The sequence below is a fragment of the Primulina tabacum genome, unplaced genomic scaffold, assembly GCF_025594145.1.
Source record: "Primulina tabacum isolate GXHZ01 unplaced genomic scaffold, ASM2559414v2 Contig817, whole genome shotgun sequence".
Taxonomy (NCBI): domain Eukaryota; kingdom Viridiplantae; phylum Streptophyta; class Magnoliopsida; order Lamiales; family Gesneriaceae; genus Primulina; species Primulina tabacum.
The window spans coordinates 26893-33674 of NW_027459928.1; the positions used below are offsets into that span (position 1 = coordinate 26893).

General features: G+C 36.1%; 1 pseudogene; it reads left to right on the plus strand.

The window, feature by feature from the left end:
* Positions 1-846: 846 nt before the first annotated feature.
* On the plus strand, positions 847-3445 carry LOC142535153 (transmembrane 9 superfamily member 11-like; annotated as a pseudogene).
* The last annotated feature ends 3337 nt before the right edge of the window (positions 3446-6782 follow it).

Genomic DNA, 6782 nt, shown 5'->3' on the forward strand with positions numbered 1-6782 from the left:
AAATACTCAAAGTCGATCAATTCCACCTCTCTTTGTTCAAAATGTATTATATAATATAGGTTGATAAATCAAAATGTATAAATTGAGCCAAACATTAAATAATATAAAGAAAATAATAAAATATTCTAAATATACATGACACAATTGACAATAAAATGTAATAGTTTGAACCTGACAAACTCAAAATGCACTTAATTGAAGTAAGGTGTTTTTTCTTAAAAATAATTTTTACACAACATAAATGTACCAAATTAAGTTGTGTGGGCAAGTGGTGTGTTTTGGGCATACTTTGGTGACAAATAAAAGATACAATAATTCATGTTTTAGAAAGTTTTTGTATAATTATATAAAAATTTATGTGAGATGGTCTCACATGTGATTTTTGTAATACATATATTCTATTTGAATTACATATGAAAAATATTATTTTTTATGTCCAAATTATTATTATTTATTATAAATATGACCATTATTGACCCGACTCACAAATAAAGAGACTTACACTTACATAGTATACATACAAAATATTTATATGGCACCCTATTTGACATTTTTAGATTATGTATTTAAAAGATGAGTAAGTCTATTGTGAAACGGTCTCAGGAATCTTTATATGTGAAACGGGTCAACCCTACCGATATTTACAATAAAAGTAATACTTTTAGCATAAAAAAGTAATATTTTTTCATAGATGACCTAAATAAGAGATTCGTCTCACAAAATACGAATCATGATACCCTCTCATACAAGTTTTTCCGTCAAAAGATATATTAATCTAATTTAACATTTTTCAACAATTTAATGTTTTTTTGAAATATTCGATTACTTGAGCATGTGGTCTCGAGTAGACTTTATCTCGACTTTCGACTATTTATGAATAAATACCTTCGTCTTGCTTTCTTTCGTCCGTTCTCTCTAGGAGTTTCAGCCCCTTGCAATTTCTCTGAGGCTGCTAGTTTTCCAGTTTCGCGGTGCCTTTTGATCCTCAATTTACTCCGTGATTTGGTAAGATCTCTTGAATCTTGACGCTTACTGTATATTCACCTTCGTTGAGAATCGTTTCAATCTCGCCTTCATTTGGTTTTCTTGTTTTACGGTGTGCGTTATTTCGAATAAATTTATAGAAACCGACTCCTTGAAGTCTTGTGGTTTGCATTCCAGATCTCGATAATACTGTTATCCTGTGCGGGAACTGGTTTTCTTTGCATTTTTCTTGATTTCCCGATCTGGGCTATCCAGATCTGACAATAAGACGTAAAAGATGGAATGTATTACCAATTTCAAGATCTGGGTCTTGCTTGTTTCCATGGCGTTCGTTCACCTAGGGCACGGGTTTTACCTCCCTGGTAGTTATCCTCACAATATGCAGTGGGGGATGCGTTGAATATGAAGGTCAATTCTTTGACTTCAATAGAGACTGAGATGCCCTTTAGCTACTACAGTTTACCGTTTTGTCAGCCAGAAGAGATCAAGGACAGTGCGGAGAATCTTGGTGAGCTGCTTATGGGAGATAGGATTGAGAATTCTCCATATAGGTTTAAGATGTACACGAATCAGACCGAGATTTTCCTGTGCCATACTAAGCCTTTGTCGTCCGAGGAAACAAAACTTCTGAAAAAGAGGATTGATGAGATGTATCAGGTCAATGTGATTCTTGATAACTTGCCTGCTATTCGGTATGTTCAGAAGGATGGAATTACGTTGAGGTGGACTGGTTACCTAGTTGGTGCTAAGACGCTGGATGGCTACTTTTTGTTTAATCACTTGAAATTTACAGTCCTTGTACATAAATACGAGGAGCCCAATGTGGCTCATGTTATGGGTACTGGGGATGCGGCTGAGATGATACCTACTGGTGGAAACTCAGGTTCCGAAGCACCTGGGTACATGGTTGTTGGTTTTGAGGTGGAGCCTTGTAGTTTCAGGCACAATGCTGACTTTGTGAAGAAATTGGACGTGTATGACAAGTACCCAGCATCAATTAAATGTGATGGGAGTGCACCTGCCATGGCTATTAAAGAGAACGAGCCACTGGTTTTTACATATGAGGTGTCATTTGTTGAGAGGGACATCAAGTGGCCGTCAAGATGGGATGCGTATTTGAAAATGGAAGGAGCGAAGTTCATTGGTTCTCGATTCTGAACTCCCTCATGGTAGTCACTTTCTTGGCCGGAATTGTTCTTGTAATATTTTTGAGGACTGTTAGGCGAGATCTTACTCGGTACGAGGAGCTCGACAAGGAAGCTCAAGCCCAGATGAACGAGGAGTTGTCTGGATGGAAACTCATTGTGGGTGATGTTTTTCGTGTGCCTACTAATCCGTCCCTTTTGTGCGTGATGGTTGGAGATGGAGTTCAGATTATTGGAATGGCTGTTGTGACGATCTTGTTTTCTGCCCTTGGATTTATGTCCCCAGCATCCCGTGGTACACTGATAACTGGTATGCTGTTTTTCTACATGATTCTTGGAATCGCTGCTGGATATGTTGCAGTTCGGATGTGGACAACTATCTTCAATGGAAATAAAACGGGATGGGTTTCAGTCTCGTGGAAGGTTGCTTGTTTCTTCCCTGGTATATCCTTCCTCATTCTTACAACTTTGAATTTCCTATTATGGGGTAGTCACAGCACAGGAGCAATTCCATTTTCATTGTTTGTCGTACTTATTTTGCTGTGGTTCTGTATCTCGGTTCCGCTCACCCTCGTTGGTGGTTACTATGGTGCAAAGGCGCCTCATTTTGAATATCCTGTTCGAACTAACCAAATTCCCCGCGAAATCCCTCCTCAGAAGTACCCATCTTGGCTTTTGGTTCTTGGGGCTGGAACCCTTCCTTTTTGGAACACTTTCATCGAGCTTTTCTTCATCATGTCAAGCATCTGGATGGGTCGCGTGTACTATGTTTTTGGATTTCTCCTCATAGTTCTTATGCTTTTGGTGGTAGTCTGTGCTGAAGTATCCCTTGTTCTCACTTACATGCATCTTTGTGTGGAAGATTGGAAATGGTGGTGGAAATCTTTCTTTGCTTCCGGTTCTGTCGCGCTATACATTTTCTTGTACTCTATCAACTACCTGATATTTGATCTTAAGAGCTTGAATGGTCCTGTCTCTGCAACCCTTTACTTGGGTTATTCACTCTTCATGGTCCTAGCCATTATGCTCGCTACTGGGCACGGTTGGCCTTCTTTCATCATTCTGGTTTGTGCATTACTTGTTTTCTTCCGTGAAGCTGGACTAAACTCATCTTGGGTCATATACCATGGATCGAATCAGATGCAAATGCTTTACAATTTTGTTCGTATTTTCTTGTTTTCGGTGTATTTGCTAGCTAGCTTACTAAAATTTGCATTGATGACAGGATTTTATTCCATATAAGGCAAAATGAGACCTTTTGTGCGATGTTTGTTTTATGGATTTGTATAATGTGGCTTTTAGTGTCTGTTCGTTTCCCTCTTATCTCTATCTATAGAGTAAGGCATTCGTTGGATCTTGAGTCGAGATTTTGGCTTGAGCTGCTCGAGTACCTTTTTCGAGTTTTCAAAGAGAATAATATATGATACAAGCTCGAATATATACGTTTAGCGACTCGAGTTTGAACTATATCTCCCTGTTTCTTGCGCTACTTAAATTGTTGTGCAGGAGATTTGAGTTTGGATCATATTTCTCTCTTTATTTTTTTTTTTAATTAAAAAATTGTATTTATTATTTATTTATTGTCATGCATTGATTTCTTTCATCATTTCATGTACGAATGAAGGCTTTTTAGAGAGACTTGAATGAGGTGATACTTCGTTGTCAATAAATTGGATGACCGGAAGCTTTTCAATCTTTTCAAACTTGATAACTTGTGAGATGGGTTTTACCTCAATTATAAATAAAGACTAAATAAAAAAGACCACATCTGTATTGATACTTTATATGTAGATTTTCTTGTGCTTTTTTTTTTTTTTTTAAAAAAAACTAGAAACTTAAAATAAAAAAATACTAAAATATGCAAATACCTTTTGTTTTGTTTGGACATAAGGATTTTTTTGATTGGATCTGGAGAGATTTGAAATGACATTATCTTATATATATATATTTCAAATATATTGCAATTATCATTATATTTACATGAATTAATAAATAAATGGTTTCAATCCAAGCAGCCTTAGGTTGTGTGTGGATGAACATATTTAAATTTGTGGAGGATTTTAAAAAAAGGATTTGGAATGTATGAATTTGAAATGACTACGTCGGAGAGTAAATTTGAAATCGAAACAAAAAATATACTTAGACAACACAAGATACTACACATTTTCGTTGTAATTATGAGTTTATTTTTTTGGGTAGATCTCATGTGAGACGGTTTCACAAATTTATATTCGTGAGATGGGTCGATTCGGTTCATATTTACAATGAAAAATAATATTTTTTCATAGGTGAAGTCGGGTCGAAAATTCGTTTCTTCATTGTAATGTTAAGTCTTTTTTTTGTAGATCTCATGTAAGACGGTTCAATGTATTTATATTTGTGAGACGTGTTGACTTGGTCTATAATAATAATTTTTCATGATGAGGTGATGTCAAAAATTTATGTCATGAAATTCATTCCTGAGACGGTTTCTTATGAGTTCAATGATCTTTTTAGAGAAACATTTTTTTTTTAATTTTTTTTATACAATGGAGGACTGAACACAAGGACAAGCCATACGAGTGGAAATCTAGCCCAAGGGGATTTCACATTTACCACGCTAGACTATTTGACAAAATTTTAAATCAAATCCACTCGAAACCAATTGCGACCAGCAACCTTAGATCCCACGTTCTTCTGATTGGTGTCGTCTGTCTAGCGATGAATGTTATAACAAACTTCCTTTAAGAAAATACATAAATCAAATAGATAAACAGTATATTTTATTATAAAATCAAGTCATATGTACTATATTATTAATATGAGATATTTGAAGTAACTAACTTTTGGTATCATGATCTGTTTTAATAATTATATATATTACTAAAGTTTTAAAACTATAATATAAGTCACATTTAGTTTAGCGGATAGAGATTTTGTTTCATAAGCATCAAGTTGTAGGTTCAATTCCTATTTTGGTCTTTTTTTTCTTTTTATATTTTTATACATATATCAAAATTACATTGTAGTCTCTCACTATTTCTTATAATTAAATTTTGATCCTCATTTAAATATAAATAAAAAATTATAAAAATAATGAACAAGCACACAACGCATGCGTCGATTAATTAGTTATTTATTTTTTATGCTAAGAATATTACTTTTATTGTGAATATCGGTAGGGTTGACTCGTCTCACAGATAAAAATTCGTGAGACCGTCTCACAAGATATATATAGTCTACTTATTATTATCTTTTGTTTATGTGCTCCAAAATATCTATGTTAAAATTTGCTCAAAGGGGTTGGCCAAAAGACCACGTGCTGGTTCATGCAACAATGCTGCCCACAAATGTCGCTCACGCAAACACTCCCCCTTTTTCTTCAATTAACCTACGCCCATCGATTCTCACCAACAAATGCAAAAGAATACCCAACAGAAAATCATTTTTCCCAATAGGATAGGCAGGCAGGCAGCCAGGAAGTATCGCATGGCGACGGGGGCAGCCGGCGGAGACGGGCTTCTCCGGGGCATGTTCGAGGGCTGCATCTCCAGCGGAGACATGGGCATCAAACGGCGGCCGTATCACAAGAACTGCGGCTGCGCTCTACACGAGTCTCGCGGGAGCTGCAAGCATTCGTCCCGTAACAGCGTCGTTTCGTATCCCATCAGGCGGTCATGGAGCGAGGGATGCCTGTCGCTAATGACGGCCGCCGGCCAATCCTCGCCGTGTTCCTCCCCCAACCCAGCCGCGGGGGGGATCAAAAGAGTGCAGACGCAATTGGTGCTGTGCAAAGAGGAAAATGAAGAGGGTGAGGCGAGTGCCTGATTTTTTGTCTCTCTTTTACTTCTTCGGGATGGGATTTGATGTTGTAAAATCAATTCGAGTTTTCTTGCATTATAGTCTACAACTTATGCTTTATTATGGCGAGTCCGAGTTTTACTGCTTATATAACAAATCAAATCATATATAATTTTTAAGAACAAAAAACTCAATTTTTATAATAAAATTGGTATAGGTATCATTTTCATTTATTATTCTACATTTTCTTCCCGAGGTAAACGGCGAACCAGATTTTGTGTCGGTTTTTTGCAATAAATTTTCCGACAACTCTTGGACGATCAAGTTTTCATCGTAAGTCGGAAGCAGAAACACCTTTTTAGGTGGCGAGACGGGCTGGGCAGGGCCAATGTTGTCGATCCAATATTGTCAATCCAACTTACATAAAGAATAAACCAACTCGAAATCTTCTCGACCACCAGCATCATGTAGATATAGAAATAATTTACTAGGTAAAACCGTGTGTTGAAATATGAGCAAATTGCGTTGCTCATATTTTATTGAGTAGGTCTTTTGTGAGATGGTCTCACGAATCTTTATCTGTGAGACGAGTCAACCCTAACGATATTCACAATAAAAAGTAATACTCTTATCATAAAAATTAATACTTTTTCTTGGATGACTTAAATAAGAGATTTGTCTCACAAAATACGACCCGTGAGACCGTTTCATATAAGTTATTGCCTATTTTTTTATACACAAATGGAACTGTTAATAAGAAATTTTTTTCTCAGGAAAAAAGAGTTTTGAGAAAAAATAATTCTTTATTATAAATAAAATAAGATATCCTTCGAATTAAATTCAATCAGGCTTGTCTGCATTCCTTTTTTTTTT